The sequence below is a fragment of the Panthera tigris genome, chromosome A3 (genome assembly GCF_018350195.1).
Source record: "Panthera tigris isolate Pti1 chromosome A3, P.tigris_Pti1_mat1.1, whole genome shotgun sequence".
Classification (NCBI taxonomy): Eukaryota; Metazoa; Chordata; class Mammalia; order Carnivora; family Felidae; genus Panthera; species Panthera tigris.
In genome coordinates, this window is record NC_056662.1 from 42,042,191 (window position 1) to 42,065,034 (window position 22,844).

Sequence of the window (22,844 nt, forward strand, 5' to 3'; positions counted from 1 at the left end):
AACATTATGGGTCGATTACACTTCACTGAAAAAAATAAAGAAAGAAAAGCACACAGGGCTCTCATTTCGTTTCCTTCGGTGAGTCCAGATCCTTTCATCAGGCTCGACTTCATGTTCAGATCTCTGCCTTTCCCCACATAAATCGCCCAGACTTTGGAAAGCTCTAACCCCAATGTGGAGGAAGAGAGACCAAAAGGATAAAAATACCCTCCTCTCCTTCACACCCAGGAAAATGTGCGGTTACAACTGCGATTTTCTCCAGGGCTGCAAGCTGCCGATTGCATGGCACTTATTAGCAGCGTCCTGTATCAGAAATGATAGCAACACAGGTTTTTGTTTTTTTTTTTCCCCATATCCATGACTTCTATTGGCAATGAATGCAGCTGTGTAAATCTCCAGCCACTAAATCCTGCCCAGCAATTCCCCAGGCTGGTCATTTATTATTAATTACAGCCATTATTTATCTACAAGTGGAGAGTTTTACGTCAAGGCTGAGGCCCAGCTAGAACATAATGCTGTGTGGAGAGCAGCTCATGGGTGAGGGAACACCAGGGATCAGCACCGTTGTCTCTCTCCACCTCCACCAAGGGCAGAGGTGGAGAAAGGAGGCAGGGATAGGTATAGATGGGAAGCTGAGGGAGGAGCAGGCTTAGCAGAATGTTTTATGCTCTGACAAGTTTCCTTTTGAAGCGGGGCGGGTGGGGGGGGGGGCTGCCGAGGAAGCACAGAAGGTAATGCGTTCTGAAATTTTGTGGCTGCAAGGATACATCATTTTATACGCGAATTATTTTATTCAGCAGCCAATCACGGAGTGTTGTCTGGGGTCTAGGTGTATGGGAAGCACAGGATGCACAAAACAGACAGGGTCCTTAGCCTCCTGGAACTTGCAAGCCAGCTGCATTAAAGGACAAAAGTGAGGCCAGATAGCGGAGGCCTGGGTGTTGGGGGTGGGGGGGTGAAGGGCAGCCAGGACAGCAGCAGTGGGATTACAAGGCTGACAATTACTTAAGAGCAAAAGCAGCATGATCGTCCTTTCTCACGGAGCTATTCCAGCTCAGCATGGCAGCTTTCTAGACCAGGATTTTTGTTCCACGTCTGTCGGAAGATGAACCCACAGGCTTTCACTGTAATATCAACAGAGTGTGGCGCTGGTTATTATTTAACGCACACTAATCTGGCTGTCTGCGCCCCGGGGACCGTTCTGGGTGCGTTGCACATATTAACTCACGGAATTGTCATAACTTCTCAAAAGGCAGATTCTATTATCGTCCTCATCTTACAGACATGGAAACTGAGGCACAAATAACTATCTCTTCTGAGCTATGCAGATGGCAAAATTGGAGTTCAAATTCAGGCAGTCTGGATCCAGGGGAAGCCTCCCAACCACAGCGTGCTTTGATTTGAAGATGCTCCAGTGCCACTCGTTTCTTGCGGTGCTATCACAGTGAACCATCATTCGTTCACCCAAACCGACTACTGAATGCTGACTTCATGCCTAGTGCTAAGAATACAGAGACAGAAGGCAGATTGGCGGTTGCCAGGGGTCAAAGGGAAGGGCAAATGAGGACGTAACTGCTTACTGGGTATGGGGTTTCCTTTCGGGGTGATGAAAATGTTTGGGGATCAGATGGCTGCGTACTAAATGCCACTGACTTGTTCACTTCAAAATGGTTAATCTGGTGTCATGTGTATTTCACCTGAATTTACAGCGAAAAGAAGATATGGATGGAGGAGAGAAGCCTGGAGGGGTGGGTGAGAGGTGCACCCCCTTCATTCCAATGCCAGGAAGGATGGACTGTAACGGAATCTTGCACACATATATTGCTCTGGGGACCCAGAGGAGGCAGGGATTTAGTTATTCAGCCTCAGTGGTCAGAGAAGCTTTCACTAAGGTTTTTATTGAGCTAAGCCTTAGCAACGATCACAACGCCAGAAACTTTCATAAGCCATGAGTGTAATATAAATGTGTTGTCAGCAGAAAGGCAACAGGAGGTAGCCAAGACCTCCAAGCTGAAGTGTCCAGGCCCTTCGCAGGGATATTCAAATTTTATTCAAAATTTTAAATGTTAAGCCTTGTGGCAGCCAACAAAATGAACCCGTTAGCTTGGTGTGGGCACATTGGTAAGGATTTTCACCCCAGTCTTAAAGAATCAGGAGTCTGTTAGTGGGGGAGGACAGTGTTTGGGTGTTCCAGGTCACCCCAGAAGCAGACCCTGGAGAAAGTGGTCTCTCACTAGTCATGTCTGTGGGCAACTGGAACAGGACAGTTACCTAACAAAGGGACAGAAAACACGTCCCTGCAAAGCCCTGGCCACCACTGGCTGAAAGGTGCTTCCAGAACTGCAGGCCCTCTAACACCTGTGGCTTGTCCTGAGTGCTCATGGAAAGGGCTCCTGTGGCCAGAAACGAAGCAGGCAAACAAGAACCCTCCAGGCAGAGAGTCACAGGTGTTTGCAAGAAGCAGCTCTCAGTGTGTGAAGGTGCAACCAAACAGAGCGGGGGCAGGACAGGGACAGCACTTGGAGCAACGTGTGGAATGAACTAAAATGCTTTGCCTTTGTGAAGCACTGGACGCGTGACAGCAATGTTTCTGCCATCGTCTGTATTCCTTTGCCCTCCTTTCTGCTGCCCCAACCGACAACCATGACAGTAATAATTTATCACAGGTATAGAATGCTTCTTTCGCTGAACCAGGCATTGTACTAAGCTCCAACCGTTCATCAGTTAATTTCTTTATTTTACTATTCAAACAAAACATATTGAATACCCCTCACAGCCAGGAGCTGCAATAGGTTCTGGGGATAAAATGAGGAGCAGAACAGGCATTGGCTCTGCCCTGGCAGGGAGGGCAGACAAGTCGGGGGACGCGCATGAGTCGAATGATCATGCGAATAAATGCATGTACTTGGATGAGGGTTCTGATGGAGAAACTGCACTTCCTGGAAATCTGATTGGTCTGGGGTTTGGGGAAAAGTGCCCAGAGAAATGGCATTTAAGCTGACACTTGGAGGAAGGGACTGAGAAAACTGAGAAGTGGGATCAGAGCACCTGAAGTGGAGGTAATAGCAGGTGCAAAGGCCCCAAGGGAAGATAGAACATGGAAAATTGGAGAAACGGAGAGTAGACACATGTGGCTGGGACATGATGAATAAGATGAGTGGGAGGTGAGGGCAGTGGAGAGGCACCTTGGGGACTGTGAAGGAAACATTAAGGGTCAATGCAGCAGGAAGCCACTGACAAGTTCAAGCTACAGCAAAGGGGTAGAGACGGCGGGGGCGGGGTGGATCTCATTCATTTTAAAAGATTGCTCTAGTTTTAGAGTTCAGGATGTCTGGAGTAGAACAGCCACAATTTGGGAGACCAATAAAGAACCACGCCAGGAATTTACCGATGAGGTAAAAGCGGTTTGGGAGGCATGGCCTGGAGTAGAAAGGGGAAGACAAGAGTGGAATGGGAACATCTTAAGGAAGGGAAATGCATGGGACTTGACAGGTTCAGGGATATGAGGAGAGAGGAGAGGGAGTATTAAGAAAGACTCTGAGCTGCTGGCTTGTGCCATTTACACAAATGAGAATCTTTAATTCTTCGGTGCTTACTCAGCTTCTGGACGTAGGTACTAATGTTATCTCTCATGTTACAAATGAGGAAATAAATGCTCAGAGCGGTTAAGAAATGCGCCCAACACCCCAGAGCTAATAAGTTACAAAGTGGGGAATTGGTGGGTATTAAAACCATGCTTGGTGCCTTTTCTGTATCCCGTCCTGTTCTTTTCATCTTTCCTATGGCACCTTATCTATGCGCTGCCCAATTCTATTGCCTCCATAGGGTATCTTTGTGTGTCCCTTATGCTTTCTAATTAAATTATTTAGCCACTATGTAGGTGTTATCCTCTTGGAAACCTGCTCTGTGCTGGGTGGCATCCAATAAACTAATCAATAGAACTAATTTGTGCTAATGGGGGGAAATGTATCTATTTTATCCCAGGCTTTCCAAACAGTCCCTTTGCACAGAGTTAGATGAACACTATTCAAGACTTTGGCACATTGGCGTGAGACCCACTGGGAATCTCACAGGGTAGTTCTGGTGTTCACCTTTGGGCCATACCACTGGCTCTGCTGGAAAGAAAGGGCCCAGGGTCAGGTCAGAGTTCTCATAAAGTCCACCATGATCCTAAGATCAGGATCAAGCAGAAACAATGTGGAAAGGTCTGTTGTATTTATTCTTTTCAAACCTTAGCAATGCTCCTACTCAAAATCACATTCTGGAAAGTTACATTGACTGGTCTGTGACATTCTGTAAACTGTCAGATGGCTTTGATGACCCATTAGTCAGTCGTATCGAATGGAATCCAGACACCAAGGAAAAGCTTCAAGCAATGTTTTTTCCCCCAAAATGGTCTCTTATATTATGAAAAAGCAGTAGCCATTCTCATAAACCTGATTTATCCAAATATTGCAGTTGTGAAGATCTTTTTTCCCATCCTCACCTAAAGTGAGCAACACAAAAAATCTGAAGGAAGGTTCATTGTCCTAATTAAAGACAGACATCTCCTGATGACCCAACCTTGTTCTTCCATTAACTCAGTACCATAAATAGTAGACAAGTGTTGGTTGGTTGCCATTCTGAGCATCCTCTCTTTCCTCCTGTGGACCCTCACCTGAAACTGGAGTGGGACCTCATGGATTAGTAAATGCCAAGGACTTCAGGCAGCTCTGGGCCATGTGTTAAGAGGAAATGTGTGTCTTGCTGATGCTGTTTCACCAGATGAGTTAAATGTGCTCGGCGACACTGATTCATGGTCCATAGGAAACACGGCACTGATGGCAGTGACCGGGAGACCGTCCATCTCAGGTTCACAAGAAGGTGCTCTCAGTGGGGAGTCTATTTGGCTGCTTGTTTTTACATGTATAGGTTTCCTGCTTGCTTTTGACTTCTTTGTCTTCTGTGATTGGCTGTCAGAGGATAAAGAAAAAGACTGCTAATAAAGCCTTTTCATATATTTCATCTTCTGAATAGATTAGAAATGATGTTTATGAAGACACCCACCAGCAGACCCCTGTAGAGGAGTTATTTTGTGCCAAAAACCTACTCTGATTGAGAATATTGGAGAAACATTTAAAATTCTTCACCTAGAGGCTTGAAAATTATGTTTTTCAAAATCCCTCAGAAGTTTTGATAAGTAGTCTCTAAATCTGAACAATCTGGAGTTTGCAATGGGTTGTGATTTTTAGAAATAAATTATTATTCTAGGTCCATGATAAGCTCTTTTCCACTCCCCTGGAAAACAGAGCAAGGAGAAATTAATGCACATTTCAGGAAAGAGCATATTTTAATCTCTTGGAAACAAAACTTGGAAACAAAAATACAAATTGGCCTAGGTCATCCTAACGCATGTTCTAAATGAGTAATATAAGTAATTTATGTGATAGTAGAAGCATGAACGGGGTCTCATTTACCATCGGAATGATCTACTGAAGGAGTTATCCTCTCACTGGAGACGGCTCTTTATACTTATGCCATATGTGGACTAATGGATAAATGTGACTCTAAGACAGCTTACCTCTATGGCTTCAAAAGAGGGACACTTAGGAATTCTTAACTTGAAATCAATATTTAATGTTAATAAGTTATTCTTCTTGGAGCTCATTAGAGAGGGCTTACTGATGTTCCTTCTTGGCACTTTTCATACGTTAGGAGATACTTAAAGCCTAGGATATCCTTGGTCAATAGATAGCACTTCTCGAGCTCTCTTGAGCACGTGAATCCTCTGGGGACCTTGTTAAAACTTAGATTCTGATTTGCAGGACTCCACTCAGGTGGAGGAGAGATGCTGCATATCTAACAGGCTTCTAGGTGAGGCTGCCACTGCTGAGACCACTCCTGGGTGGAAAGGCAATAGGTGGCTTGTATGTCAGGGACCTCCGGCCTGTGCTAGGAAAACTGGACAAGTTGTACAAACCCAGGTTCTCCTTTACATTGTGAAATTAGCTCTATTTGTCTGTCTTTAAAAAACACAAGCTAGGGGTGCCTGGGTGGCTCAGTTGTTTGAGTGTCCGGCTTTGGCTCAGATCATGATCTCATGGTTCATGAATTCGAGCCCCACATCGGGCTCTCTGCTATCAGCGCAGATCCTCTTCAGATCCTTTGTTGCCCTCTCTCTACCCCTTCCCCACTTGTGCTCCCCCCAAAATAAATAGGTATTTTTTAAAAACCACAAGCTAATTGGAAATAGCTCGGAAATGTATTTATAAAAGAAAGAAACAAAGACCTTGTCTTGCACGTGTAACCACTGTTACCATTATAGCATCTGTCAGTGGTTCTCAACCCTCGCTCGGCATCAAAGTCGTCTGAGAACCTTTCATACACCACAGACACTGGGACCCACCTCTTGCAGGTTCAGTTTTGATTGACCTGAAGTTGGAGGTGGGCATTGGTATTTCATAAAAGCTCCCCAGGTGATTCTGATGTGCCGTCAAGATTTAGAACCATTGGTTACCTATGGTTCAGGTATTTATAGTCACATAGCTATAGAGAAATATACTTTTTATTTTTAAAGGAAAACAGAATACACTCTTCATAGGTCTCCATCAGCTTTTTGAGTGACTGAAAATATTCCCCTGGAGGGACTTGCACTCATTTGGTTGGCCCATCTCCTTTTATCGAGATTGATCTTGTTTCCAGTTTTTCTCTATTGCAAACAACATTGCAGTGAATGTCATCATACTTACATATCTGAGCGTGAGTCCTTAGGATAAATTCCTAGCAACGGAACTACTAGGACAATAAGACAAAATTTCTATCCATGTTGTGAAATTGCTCTGCAGAAAGTTGTACCAATTTTCATTCCCATCGGCTGTTTCTGAGCGAGCCCATGTTGCAATACCTCCTCTAGCACTGGGTGTTATTCTTTTAAAATGGCTCAGGTAGGTGAAAAATATCCCATTTCAATCTGTATTTATTCGTTTGATAGTGACGCTGGTCATTTTTCATATGTTTATTGCTATTTCTCCTTTCTCTATAAACTGCTTTTTTTGCATCCCTGGGTGAGAGATATTTATATGTTAACTGACTTGTGCCCTCCCAGAAACCCTTGGCCATGTGGGGTGATGGTCCTGTACATGCCATGGCTTCCATGTTCGCCTGCCTGAGGGGGTGTTCTTGCCCCAGGAACAGGTCAGAGGAGGAGGCCAGAAGGGCTGCAAGGTTGTGCTCCTGGAGTGACTCTCAATCAATGAGAGACAAGAGTTGATGAATAAATGCTCCAACCTTCCTGGCCTGCAAGAGACAATTCTGCAGTGTTCTATACTCTCGGGACACCCCTAGCAGGGTGGAACCCCGATTTACTGCAGAAAAAGCCCACTCTATAGTGTTCCTCTTATCGGCTTTCCTCTCTTCTCTGTCTCAACTCTCCCGTTCTCTCACAAAGCTTCCTGATAAATAAACTACTTGATTAGTGTGTCATTCCAAACTGGGGGGCGGGATTCCAAACTAAGACCCTCAGGAGTCCTAGATTCCTCAGGTCAGCTGCACTGATTTGATAGGTGCTGCGTGCTGGTGGAAGCATGCCAGCGAGAGTGCCTCACAGGAAAAGAGATATATGAAACTGTTTATAAAACACTGGAAGGCCACAGCACCATTCCACCATTCCCAAAGTCTGAAGCACCATGGCATATTTGGAGTAGCCATGGAATGCAGTTCCAAATACAGTCATCCACAAATATTGATCTTTGAGACGGGGTGAGAATGGGATGCAGAGGAAGGCAGTAAAATGCAGGGGAGTATTCAAGGTTTAGGGAGGAGAGAGGTAGGACAGACTGAGGTTTAAAAATTATACTAGGGATTTTTGCCTCCAAGGTATAGCTTGGATGAGGGTCAGTAAAAATCTTCTAGCTGGATAAGCCAGTTCTGTCCCTAACATTGGTGGGTTGGGCAAAAGCATAAATGGAGGCTCCTTGCCAACAGCCTGTGCCCTTGTCTCCCAAGCCTGAGCTCTGTCCCATTCATGAGGGGCTGCTTGCCCACATGTCCAAGCTCCATTCTGTCCTCTCTTCTTACTCGTAAATAGTCATCTATTGGTCACCCCTTGGGCCAAGAATTACATACACACTGAACATAACCTACCTTAGGAAAAAAAGACCTGGGGAATGGGGTACATGCAAGCCATGGTAGTAGGCTTGGGGCTATTTGGGCAGGAATTCCTGGGTTCTAGGAACTTGAATTTTCATCTAAAACTGCTCTGTCCAATAGTCCAATATGGTAGTTTCAAGTCACATGTGCTACTAAGCACTTGAAATATGTGTCTAGTACCACATGTTGAAAGGATGACAATATTGGGTGACACAATGGATTATTAAAATTAGAAACTTCCCTAGCAATTTTACACTACTGTGATGTCAGGCTTACTGTCAATACAGTCTGATAGCATGCATTGGCATCAGTCATCAGGTGAACTTTTGAGAACACTGGGCAAAACATAGCAGTAAATGAACACAAGGATGGAAGAATAGGGAAGGTTCTAATGTTCTGTGTGCAGTGGAGAGAGAGTTAAGGACAAGGGGATCTTTGAAGAGGAAACTTCTTTTTTTTTTTTTTTTAAGAGAGAGAGAATCTTAAGCAGGCTCCAGGCTCAGCACAGAGGCCAACGTGGAGCTCAATTCCATGACACTGGCATCATGACCCGAGCCGAAATCAAGAGTCTGATGCTCAAGCAACTGAGCCACCAAAGTGCTCAGAAGAAGAATCTTAAGAGATGGGAGTTAGGAGTGGCACTGGCACATAAATATAAAGAACTCCTAAATCCTAAGGTGAACTGAGTTCCTGCAGGCAGCCTTCTGAGCTGAGTGTGATGGGTAGCCTACAGAGATATGATCTTACCAATATTTACCAATGATCTGACATCACTGTCTCAGTTTCCAACACAGGACAGACTATACATGGCCAGGACTTCTGTGAAAAAGATCTTGCAGTCAACAGATTAAGGCTATACATTTCCTTGGTTCCCTAGTTGTGTAGACAGTGGCTGACAACTCTTCTAAGGGTAAATATGAAAACAATGGGAAGAGGTATACTGCATAAATATGAGTGGTTACTATATAGATGTAGGATCCTGGATTTATTTTGAATGAAAAGGACAGGAACTCAGAGGGTGAAAGGGATGAACACATGTTATTACAGTATAAATTGGTCACAATTTCACGAGGGGCTGTTGCCTTTGACCCCAACGGGAAATATGCACATACATTAGCCAGTAAGATATAAGAAATAATGATATTGACCCACATAATGAAAAGATAACAAAAAATTTGAAAACATTTTAATGACTTTATCAAATTAAGTAAAGGAGAGCATATGGTTACCTTAATAGATTCAAAAACCTTTTGATGAAATTTCATACCCACTCATGATAGAAATTATTAAAACAAAACAAAAACAGCTAGAAATAAAGGGAAGGTTAATTTACCTAAAAGCAGATGCCAACCAAAAATTATTCCTAATGGTGAAGTGTCAGAAACATTACTTTTATTTCAGGAATAAAATAAAAATAGCCACTTTTGTCATTTCTATATATATTGTTGATAGCCAGTGCTGTAAGTAAATGAAATCACATATAAGCATTGGAAAGAAGAAACAAAGTAGTTACTATTTACTGATGATATGATTATCTACATGAAAAAAAAGCCCAATGTACATATCATTTATACAAATTATACATATTTAGCAAGATTTCTGCATACAAGATCAATATATATCAGGAACTAATGAAAATAATAATAATAATAATAATAAATTTATTAACAAAAGCAATAAAAATTCTAAGAGGTAAGAGATATTTATCAAAGTAGATATTTATGGAGAAAAATTTAAGACTTTAGTGAAATACGTATAGAAGAATCTAAATAGAAGGGAAGACACACTATATTCATAGATAGGAAGGTGACATTGCAACTATTCTGTGACCCAGCCTTACTTATAGGCATATATCTTAGAAAAATTCTCAAGCATGACACTGAGATATGTTCTGGTATATTGCTCTCAGAACAATTTATAATGAAAAAATAATCGTCAGATATCTTATCACTCAATAGAAGAAATACATATAGATAATAATATTTAAATAAAATGGAATGATATACACATTTAAAATCAATGAACTAAGCTTATATTTATCAGTAATTCTGAATCCAAAAGCAACGTTGAGTATAATTTTTATAGGTATGTTTTAGGTAGTAAAAGTATTAAATTATGGCTGACAGTAATGAACACCAAATTCAGAATCATGGTCAACTCTGAGTGAGGGCTTCACCTATATCTCTAGTATTTTATTTCTGAAAAAAAAGAGAGAGAGAGAGAATCTGAAGTAAACTGTGTTGATATTTGTTAAATTTGAGTGATGTGTCAGTTGCATTATTATTTTATTTCATAATCAAGTATTCTCAATTTACTTCATCTTGTTTCATCATAGAAACCTTACCTTCACATAACAATCACTTGGAGGGCAGAACTATATCACACAACTGTGCTTCTCCAAAGCCTCCAAACTCACAGGTGATGTGCAGTGAGTACATTTGTTTCCATGCTGTTGAAAAATAAGTAAAACTAGGGGTGCTTGGGTGGCTCAGTCGGTTAAGCATCTGACTTTGGCTCAGGTCATGATCTCATGGTTCATGGGTTCGAACCCCATGTTGGGCTCTGTGCTGACAGCTCAGAGCCTGGAGCCTGCTTAGGATTCTGTCTCCCTCTCTCTCTGCCCTTCCCTCACTCATGCTCTCTCTCTCTCTCTCTCTCTCTCTCTCTCTCTCTCTCTCTTAAAAATAAAATAAACATGAAAAAAAATTTTTTTTAAAGAAAAATAGATAAAGCTCTAAGTTGTGATGAAAATCAGCAGACAAAACCCTGGAGGTTGTCAGTTGCTTTCTCAGTGTAATCTGACCATAGCTTTATATTGAGACCTCTCAAGGTACCTTCTCATTAATAAGACTTTAATCCAAAATAAATCAGCAGCAACCTTAACAGTGTTGATTGGAGAGTGGTGAACTCCATCAAGTGACCTGTTGGGTGTAGGGAAACTTTGCAGTTGGTGCTAAAGGTAGAGATATAATCTCCCTGACAAAGAGGCCACCTTTGGATGAATCTACTTTTTAAGAAATCCTGAATACTTGCTCCCTTTCTAGATCTCTTCTCAGTGGTTTAAGAATTAATGACAAAGCTTTTACCAGGCTTTATGACAGAAAACTAATAATAGGTCTTCTGTGCAGTAAGTCTAGTGGAAACATAGTCAATTCTGAATGCAGTGCGTATATTGGCCCACCTCCTAAATGTAATGTCTCTGCTGATCACACGATATCAGAGGTTTGTAAAAAATAACAACTGACCACTTGTCACCACCTGTCCTCAAGTCAGTGATGGAAGGGAAGAGATCATCAATGGCAGGAATTCAAAAACCAGGCATATCCCACTTGGTGGGTGCGTGTGTATGCAAAGAAACCAGGCAAGCGTGGGCACCAGAAATCCAGACATGGATTCTGGCCTGGGGCAGCCAAGAGCAGAGATCATTTGACCGTGTTGCAGATATGAGGGTTGGCGGTGCTCAGTTTTAAGAAAAAGGCCAAGAACCCAGTTACTGGCTCCACGAGGCATGACAAAATAAAAAAGTCAACTTCAGGGAAATAAAGAACAAAGACCAATAGTTCAATCTACTACATTGGGTCAAAAGTACTTCATTCCTCAACACACACACACACACACACACACACACACACACACACACACGTTCCAGTATCTGAAATTTTACCAACAGATAGTAACTTTGGACTAAGACATTACTTCTGATAAAACTCTCATTAAAATGCAAATATTTTAGCTGAAAGTTAACAAATGAACCCTTTAATCATTACAAATAAAAGGAAAGTAATATTTTATTGATCCTAACCTGCACTGTATAAAACTCTATGAGGGAGCTCTTGTTGTCCCCAGGTATTATACAAGAAAACCATAGTTCAGCAAAGGTAATTAAATATTGCTAAAGGTCCTGTGGCTGTCAGCTGGGATTTAAATCCAGGTTCCTGTGATGGCAAATCTCCTGTGCTTCCCACCATAGCATGTTGCCTCCCTCATCACAGTAATCGAGAACAGACCAGTCCCCAAAATTATCACCTAGGGGAACAATTATGACGAGACCAAACCAGGGAGCCTCTCACAGTGGGCATGGGTGGAAGCTGCAGGAGGTCTAGTCCCCTGACAGACGAATGCCAAAGGCAAAACAAGCCTACTTCACAATTTGCCCTATGGCTGTTTCTACTGTTAAACTTGTTAATCTCACAGAATTGCCAGGCATGGTTCTTCTTCTAAGACGTGGCAGAGCAGTAAAAGTCCCATTGACCCTCATTGGTGTCCTGATGATCTGTACCTTCCCCAGCATTTCAGCACCTAGGACATCCCCCCTTCTCATACTGCTCAGGCAGAAATGATGCCCCCTTTTATTAGGCTTTGGAAGCCCCGTGGGCAGCTTCCTGGGCCTGTAGTCTTGACTTTGCAGAAGCAGCAGACAGTATCTGACAGTGGAAATTTAAAGAGCTATTGGTTAGTCCTGGTTCTGAGATTAGCATCAAAGGCTAAATAAATAATGTGATGTTCCTAATCACAGAGTCACGCAGTTAGCAATTAGAACTGCATTACAGGGATTACTCATGTCAATCTCTGTACCTGAAATCAAACTTGGCTAATTTGCCACTCTTAGTTTAATTCCATCAATTATAGAAATAAATTGCCAATAAAAGCCCATCTTTCAAAAAGGTTGGTTTTAACCTTTTATAAAGTCCTTGGGCAAAAATATAGAGAAGAGCTTCCTAAGTGACTGCTAATTTGTCAAGGTAGGGAGGGGAGGCTGTGAAAACTATGGCTCCAGACAACAGCTGAACACTACACTTAGTGAGAAAACAGGAGGGATGGGAAATGTTTGCTGGGGTTTTCTTGTGGGAAATCAAATAGCTATGTCCTGGGTTAGGAGATTATAGAGAACGCACTGCAGAGCACAATATTGCTTTCTGGCCTTGCTAAAAACAGCGGCCAGTATCTAATGTGTATATAAGGGTTGGGTCCTGCCAGTGCTTCTTAACTCTTTAGACCATGTTATCTATGGAATATCTTATCTTGTTCTCCACCCTGCATTCTGCATCTGCTCTTTTGTAGTCTTGCGAATGCCTTATTTTTCTGCACGCTTTCTATACGTTCTTACTGGCACGTAGCCTGCTGGCGTGTTGTGCGTGTTTTCCTATAACGTTTGCTTAATAAATACAGGAGCTTGAGAAAAGCTCAGGGAGACTTCCTTTAGCCTCCCTCTCACCTCCCTTGACTTGCGTAGAGTCTTGAGTAATCCTTTCTGCTGTCCTTGGCTTTGCTGCACAAAGCTGAAAGCTGCACCCACATTTTCTTAAACAAAGCATTTCAGTTTAGAATGGAAATAGATGTGAATATATGGACTATATGATAGATGTTGGGTTTTAAACATAATCTAAAAATGAGCTAGTGTGAAAAGATTGGCCCTTTTAATTCATGCACCCATTCTGTTGCCAATTACATATTGAGCATTGACTGTGGACTGAGTCCTGGAAAGGCAGTGACAGAGTCCATGGCATGGTCCCTGTCTTCATGGAGCTGGCAGCCTTGCTGGAGAGATGGTCATTAAACAAACAAAAACATGGAAAAAGAACAGAATTATTGTATTATGAGAAGGCATGGGTGTTGGGGAGCATCTGGGCGGCTCAGTTGGTTGAATGTCTACCTCTTGCTTTCAGCTCAGGTCATGATCCCAGTGTTGTGGGATCGAGCCCTGTGTTGGGCTCTGTGCTGAGCATGGAGCCTGCTTAAGATTCTTTCTCTGTCTTTCTGTCTCTCTGTCTCACCCTCTGCCTCTCTCCTCCACTCATTCTGTCTCTAATAAAAAGAGAGAAGGCACTGGGTGCAAGGAAAGCCATGAAAGCATGAAATGGGAGCATCAAAAGTTAGATGGAAGAGGTTGGAAGGACGACTTGAGTCATGTATCAGAGTTAGCCAGGTGGAGGAGATCATTCCAGACAGAAGGAACAGCCTGTAAACAGGTCAGGAAGCAGGAAAGACATGGAAGGATTGGACAGAAGGTCAGAACACACAAACAGAGTGGCTGATATTTACTGAGTACTGATCCCACATACAGCATCTCTCAACATTATCTCATTTAATTGAATCATCTCCATTTTACTGATATGGCTTCATGAGGGTGAGTCACTTGCCCAAGGCCACAGAATAAGTAAGCCTTCTATTTTAGTACCCAGAGATGCCACAAGGGTCTGGGCAGAAGTGACTCAAGTTTTCTTTTTGAAGAGAAGGATGGGTGGTGGAGGAATGTTGGTGGCAAGAACTGCTCATCATGGCCTCTTCCAGACTCTTAATGGACACTCACCGGCCCAGTACTGTAGGAGAGACAAGGACAGCCCTTGCAGCTTCCTTTAGTAGTGCACTAGGGCTAGAACGCAGTCCTTACAACCCCCGAAGGATCCCCCCATGCATCACAAACAATGGACTGAAAGAAGAGAAAACAAGAGGGAGTAGAGCGTAGGCTGCTGCAATTACACGGGACCAGGACAAGTGTGAAGGCTAAGGGAAGTGGGAAAAAGAGGGACTGTGAAGAAGGTATGTCTGGAACTTGGCAGCCAACTATTGGTAAGGGCAGGAGAGGGAGGAGCAAGGGACAGGGAGAGGTCTGAGATCTTGCTGAAGAGAGGAATCGAGTCTGAGTGACTGACTAGGAGAGACAGAGCACAGTGAAAACAAAGAAGCCAAAACAAGAAACCAGTGCATATACATGGTGGAGGTGGAGGTGGAGGTGGGGTGGGAGGTCATGGACACTGGGGGGAGGTTAATCAGCATAAGCCCAAGGGTCTCCAGCCCTGGTGCTATTGGTGCTGCTTCAACAACAGGCATCCATATCCTAGTTGTCATCTTCTATCTTGTAGTGGGGGCCTGCCCATTCTGTTGCCCTTCTGGTGGCAAAAAAAAAAAAAAAAAATGTGAGACTCAGTGGATGCCTTAGGTCCAGGTGGTCCTCTGGTTGAGATATAAGAGTCCAAAAGCATGCTTTTTCTGTGCTCCATAGACCTTGAACATTCCTCCATCATGACACTTTGTGGCACCTTTTTTAAAATTATTTTTTAATGTTTACTTTTGACAGAGAGAGAGAGAGAGAGAGAGTGAGAGACAGAGCATGAGCAGGGGAGGGGCAGAGAGAGAGGGAGACAAAGAATATGAAGCAGACTCCTAGCTGTCAGCATGGAGCCCGACGTGGGGCCCGAACTCACAGACTGCAAGATCATGACCTGAGCCAAAGTCGGACGCTCAACCGACTGAGCCACCCAGGCGCCCCTCTTTGTGGCACTTTGTACTGAAGCTCCTTTCCATGTGTCTTTGTCTTCCCAGCTAGGCTGGAGCTTACTAAGGGCAAGGACTGTGTCTCATGTCTTCGCAATGGTTTGTTTCCCCCACTTTTGGCGTGGCTCCTGGCACTTGTCACAGAAGCTCACAATGATGCCTGAGAAAGGCCCCCTTGTTCGAGGTGGATCACCCATTACGCTTCTTGGAGGGTGGATGCAGGGATAAAGTAGAAGGTATAAAAATTATGCTTTGAGACAGTGAATCCTGGCTCTGGAAAGAACCTCCCTAATCATCTAGCCAGACCTCCTGATCATACACAAGATAAAATTCAAATCCTCAGCACAGGGACTGAATTTCCCAAGATGTCAGGGCTAGGATGAAAAATCTAGTTTTCAGGACGCAGTGTCTCCCTAGCCTCACAGACGTCAACACCAAAGTGTTTTTCGAAGCTTCTTCCTGCTTAATTTCCATCATGATTTTCACCAGTATGTCTTAGAAGAGCAAAGTGCCTAAGACTTAGTTTGGAGGCCTAGACAGAGAGGGCGGAACCAAGGGCATATCCTCTTAGCCTATGCCTCAACCTCCCCAGTGCACTCTAAGTGTATATTTATGCACAGGGTTATGCATTTAAGATTTGTTCCAAGGTAGAGTGTAAGTCCCATGAAGGCAAGGAGCAGGTCTACGTTGTTGACTTCTCTGTCTATGGCTACGGCAGTGTGGTTGGCACATGATAGACAAGGAATAAATACAATTTGCATGATTAAATAGGTAAAGGAATAGCCCCTCTCCTTAATCTTCAATCCAGGAACACTATCATGCCCCCAGGGGAATACAAGCCTCTCAACCTCTTTTATAACCACTGCTCTCTATGGCCCGAACTTGTAGGTAAAGAGCAACTGGTTAAACCCATTGGTAGGAAAACTGTAGAGGGTTGTATGAATTTAGGGCTTATCAGTTTTCCCATGTTGTTGAATGCAGTCAGAACTAAGCAGTTTCTTTTAATCCCAGCCTTTGTGAAGGAACACCATGCATTATTTAAAGAACAACAGCTAAAATAAACCCTTGTTAATATTTCATATCCATTTGCAAGCAGAAGATTAATACAATAATAACATCTTGGATGTGAAAAACAGTCCTTGAAATGCAAACCTTGCTGAGAGAAATTGCCTTCCTTCTTGGAGAAGAGTCACAGGAGGGCTGGAGAGCAAATTATTTTTCTCAGCTCTGGGTCCTTTAGGGCATCAAATCTTCCCGAAAAGGATTATGCATCATGGAAAGTGTTAATGGACCTTATTATTCCGTTTCTTTCTGATGAATTCTTTAGAATCAATAAAGGTACTTAACAGTTAAGAATTACATCAGGCCACATTGCAATACCAGGAATCTCTTAGATTTATATAATATCTATCTCCGGCAAGACTTTTTTGAAGAAATCACAGAGGATGAATAGGTTTTCCTGCTGTGGGAACCCAGTGAATCATGTCAATTTAGGGTATTTTTCTTCTTGTGGACTCACTGAGCTGTGGGTAGAATGGAGCTTGTGAGAGTATGGCAAGTTTTCTGCGTGTTTAGGATTCTCTTGGTATGTTTTAAAAATATGTAAGTTCAATAAGTATGTGTCCAAAAAGTGGCTGAAAGATGGGGAAAAAATAGCTCCTCCTTGTGGACAGAGAATTTGATTTAGTGGTTAGTGGGAAGATGAGACAGGAAGATGGAGAAAGTTGAATATCTCTGCAAGACACAATTGCAAAAAAAGTCATCAGACAGTCCTTTGAAGAATCCGTTCATTCCTGAAGGAAAAGCTGAAGGTGCTAAGAGCTCAGGGAAGGGAGTTTGCCACTGGGGCTGGTGTGTTCGTAAGAAGAGAGGAGTTGACCCTTGAAGGGAAGAAATCTGATCGGAAGAAATAAGCACAGAGATTATTCCAAGAGGCATCCAAGGATGACACAGGATTTGTATTGATTAGGCATTTCTTGCAAAATTTGTCTATTTTAAATTCATTCATGAGGACAACAATCGATGAAATGTAAAAACCTGCATAGATATCATCAGATGAGAGAAAGGAAATAGAGTCAGTATTCTACTAATGTTGGGGGACCAGTTTGACCTTAAAGATACCTGCTATGCCATGTTTTTCTATCTTAACTATTCTGTAAACCGTATAGCCACGGAGAATCCTATAACTAGAATATTCCATTGTTTTGTAATTTACCTATCCTTTGATCTCTTAATTATGCTAGGGTCTTTTGCTGAAACAACCTGTTCCAACATGAAACAGCATAGAACAGATCTGCCTTGATCCCTACTGAAAATACGCAGCTACCAAAAGGCACAGAAGTCCCTCCTTATAAAAATTGTAAAGCTGAACCACCTTTAACCACACACAGACATGTGTTAGGTGGACAGTACTTAACAATAAAAACCAGCTTCCCTGAGTCCCTGTGTGGTACCCAGTGTTGTGAGATATCTCAGTCCTGAATCGAGCTGATTCCTTAGAACCATGAATATTCATTCACCAGTAGGGGAGAAGAGAGGCATTTATCCGAAGGGTGCCACCTGAGAAAGCTGCCAAGGGGTGGGGTTTAGGGATGAAACAAAACAGTTTGGTTAAATCCACTGCATATCTTCAAAAGTTTGCACTCTCTCTGCTTCCATACACGGGGCTTTCTTCGAATGCATGCATTTAGAGAGACGGTACATGTGATTCCGTTTAGAGGGGTTTTTTTTCCTCTCAAGGACAATGAATACACAGTGACTCTTCTCATGATATGTTCATTGTCTGTTCTACACACCTGGGGCAGGCTTCTTTGAACAAATGTTGTCCCAGTGCGTTCCAACCGTGGCTTTCTTGTCTGGTTTTGCACCTCTGTTGCTACAGTGTTTCCATCATTTTCCTGAAGCTAAAAGAAAGATTATTGTAAAAATCTACTAGGACACTTCTATGGCTTGATAAACACCCCCTCTTCCACCTCCGTACTAATTAATTTCAGTTCTAATCACTTTATTCTCTGTGTGAAACAAAACATCTAAATTTGTCCCTCACAATCTTTATCTACCTTCAGATTCCTAAAAATACCTCAAAACATGCATAAACATAAGGTTCTGAGAAGTAAGCTTTATCTCTTAACCCTTAGCATTTTTCAACTTGAAAACTTCATTGTCAGAGAAATCAGATGCAAAGCATTCTCCCTTTAGCCAAAGAAATATTTTCCATATCTCTTGATGTTGCTTATTCAAAGTAGATTTTCTTATTTTGGTTTCAGGTCACATTAATTGCACTCTTTATTTCTTTCCCTTTTGAGATCCTCTTACATATGTTCCTGCTGTCACCTGAATATATTTCCTACTAGCAGGAAGCTCTAAATGATGAATAGAATCTTAACCTTCAAGATTGCATCAGGCTTTCAGGCACTGATGTCTAAATTTTGTGTTTGCTGATAACAGTAGGTTTTTAGTAGGGGAAAATGTTGTAAGCATCAAATTAGAGGGGGAAAAAAGTAATTGCTTTTTGATCAGGGATTCAAACAACCTGTGGGTATTAGAGAAGCTTATCAGTGGACTGCCTAACTGCTTGGACCACGCACTGCCCAAGGAAAGCAGCAAAGAGCATTATGGCTACATATTGGACCTGCCTAGAAACAGTAAAGCAGGTTTCAAACATCTTCATAATTCTTTTTTTTTAATGTTTATTTATTTTGGGGGGAGAGAGAGACAGAGTGTGAGCAGGGGAGGGGCAGAGAGAGAGGGAGACACAGAATCAAAAGCAGGCTCCAGGGTCCAACACTCAGCCGACTGACCCACCCAGGTACCCTGGTCTTTGTAATTCTTAAACAAAATTCTTGAGAAGTGTTACGCAAATAACGATTGAGAGAATGGTGTGTGGTAATGGAAAGAACCTTGAATGGGGAGTCAGAAAGCTTGGGTTCTAGTCCCTAACTTACCTTTAGGTAAGACATTTGACCTTTGACTTATCACCTTTCTGTGACATGGCTTCTTCATTTGTGGAATGAGAAGTTGAATGAGGAAGATAATCTCTAAGTCCTTTTCCAGTTTTCTAAACAGTGGTGTTATAATTCCGAGGTGTTCACCAGTAACATGGAAGGACAGAATTTTGAGTCTGAGTTTCTCTCTTCTTCCATTATGCAAATCTAAAAACCTTCAGCATATAGACAAAGGAGAGTCTTGTTCTACAGTATGATTGGTTGCTCTATGTTGGGTGCAGAGAGAGAGAGAGGGCAGGGAACTGTTGTATGTAAAGGTATGGGACTTCTGTGCAATCAGGGTCACAGAAAGTTGGGTAAGCATGAGCACTATAGAGATAACCACCATGGTGGACCATATGCTGAGATTCTGAATCAATGTGTTTCAAGGTTGAGAGGACTTTCTGACATATCCAAATGGATTTCATTAATGGTTGAATAAAGTTGGTTTTGTTTTGTTTTTAATGCAACTAATTTCTTTAATGGTTGACAAAGTTATAATAATTTTTACAAATCTACCTTGTAGAAGGGAAATTATATCTATATCTATATCTATGTCTATATCTATATCTATATCTATATCTATATCTATATCTATATCTATATCTATCTGGTTCCTGGCACAGAGTTTCTAAAATCCTCATAATTTCCTAAGCGTTAAGAATACTAGGACCATCTTTTGTTCTAATATTTAGTCTTTGATCATGGCTCCTGATATAGAGATCTCAAATCCCTTGTAATTTCCTGATAGGGATGTCTTTTGTTTTAATGGGGCAACACTGGGTGGGCTCCTGGATAGGGACTGGTCACTAGAAAAATCAAGTCATAATTAGAGGCTTGGAGCTTTCAGCCCCCACCCCTATTCTCCAGGAAGGGGAGAGGGGCTAGAAATTGAGTTAGTGGTGAATCATGCCTACATGATGAAGCCTCCATAAATCCCCAAAAGTAAGGGCTTCCAAGAGCTTTGGGTTGATAAACACATCCATGTAAAAGGAGGGTGGCACACCCCCAACTCCACAAGGACAGACATTCCTTTGCTTGGGGCCCTTCTAGACTTTATTATCTCTTCATCTGTCTGTTCATTGGTATCTCATCAGTATCCTTCATCATATGCTTTATTACATAATAAACTGGTAAACATAATTAAGGGTTTCCCCGAGTTCTGTGAGCTGTTATGGCAAGTGAGTGAATGCAAGGATGGAGGCCCAGGAACCTCTGATTTGCAGCCAGACAGAAGTTGTACATAATCTGGGAACCTACTACTTGGAATTGGCACCACTGGTGTGGGAACACTCCTGTGGGACTGAGCTGTTAACCTGTGGGGTCTACACTAACTTCAGTTAGTGTCAGGATGGAATTGAGTTGTAGGGCACCCAGTTAGTATGGGGAAGAAGCCCATATGTTTGGTAACCGGAAGTGTCAGCAGCAAAGTATTCCTTGTGAGCAGTAAACATGTGCTTTTTCATTTACAGTCACCTCCTGTGGAAATTTTTGCTTTGCGTCCTTAGCATGTCCTGCCAGATACCCTAGTATTGCATACTCAACATCTGTGTCATTTCTGTGTTCTCCCAGAAAAATATTTTGGATTGTGTGAACTCCTGCCACAGTCAGCTTTATAGCATGAGGAAATGCTCACGAAGATCATTCCCAGATGGGAAGGGCTTTCGTTTCTAAGACTCAGCCCATCTCCTAACCTCTCTCTCAGTCCCTCACTCAGTGAGTGAGTGGCACACATCTCTTTTGTCTTCCCCAAAAGTGCCGTCTCCCTTAGAAATGGAAGAACATGGGACTGCCGGCCACTGTAGGTTAAGTGTCTGGCTTCATCTTTTGTTATTTTCGCTCCTTTGCTTCTAAGGCTTCAAAACGAAATGCTGTCTTGGCAGACTTAGCTTCAGGCTTAGGAACACCACATCAGGTTCATATGAAGGAATCAGTTTCTTATCTTGAACCCTTCTTGCATCTGCCCAAGGTTGGATTTACTTGTGATGTAGAACAGCACAGCCCCCGGTCTGCAATACCTTCTAACATAGGTAACAGCCTTGAGATACTTGCTTTATTGGTTTGACAGAAGGACATGATCTTGCAGCAGTATCATGGCATACAGGCTGGGGGCCATTTGATCCTTTGGCCTAGGCCATCTCTCCACTAATATTGTTTATGACCAAGGCAAGAGCCCATAATTTTTGCATCGTAAGTTCTTTCACTATGACTGGGGTTTGGAAAGAAATGGAGAGAGGAAGTTGATAAGGGAGTTTGTCATTTGGAAGGAGGTTGAGCTCTCTGGGAGATCACTTTTTTTTTTTTTAATTTGAGAAAGTGAAATCGTTTTCTGTACATTTCACACACATAAGGAGCACAATTTGCCCCTTTTGGACTGTGCTCCTATTTTAATTCATTGCCCTAGATGACAATGCACTCTCTCTCTCTCTCTAATTAATGGTATGTCAGTCTTAAGATGTTCTACAACCTTCTTTCATGAGTGGGGTAATGTTAGAAGATTTAGAAAGGGAATTCTTCACTTTCCCATTATTTTCTGGATAGGCATTTCCTGGGACCTTACTTATGTCTGGTTGATTCAAGATAATCTTGGTTTAAGTCTATTGTCCTAAAACAATTGTTAATAGCATCCCCTCTCCTGGTTTGGATGTTAAATGATATAGTCACTCTAGCTTTGCCTAATGATGCTAGACACCACACTGATACCAAGAAGTCCTGATTACCTGGACTCATGTTGGGACTACAGAATTTTTTGGCCCATGTTTATACAGAGTTCATTAGATCATCAAATAAAGCAACCTCCCCATGATCAATACCCATTAACTGGGTACAAAAGCAAGTCAGAAAGAGGATTCATTTTCTCCATTTTTTACAACCATCCCTGCATTGGTTGTGAGTGTGGGTTGTATTGATGGAGTGAAGCTCATCTTGAGGATAATTGTAAAAGGCATTGCTCTGTGGCCTTGATGTGTCACATCACTTATTACTGTGATGTCTGTGGACAGTGGCTAGCCAAAAAAAAGTAGTTATGGCTAGTGTGGAAGCCTTGGTTCTTGGCCACCTCAATATCCTGAAATGTAGAGCTTATGTGAGACTGGCCCTTTTCCAGTTTCCCTTCTTAACTCTTCCTTCTATTCCAGTTCTCTCTTTCTCTCCCTTCTGTTCCTCATACTCAGAGGTCACATGAAGAGAGCCAGAAACCTCTCTTGTTCCATTTTTACTAGTGGTTAAATTAGGAATATGTCTGTAGAGTTGAGTCAATGATATGACTGTTGAGTTGTCATCAGACTGTTTTATGGTTGACGGAGTCTGGTTGGTTCTTCACTTCCATATTTGGCATTCTGCCATCAGACAATATGAAAAACTCAATTGATTTTATGGGGCTAGTTGATTCAATTGTTTTGTATCCTAGTTTTGTTCAATCAGTGTCCTTGTACTCATCACTGACATTTTGGCATCATC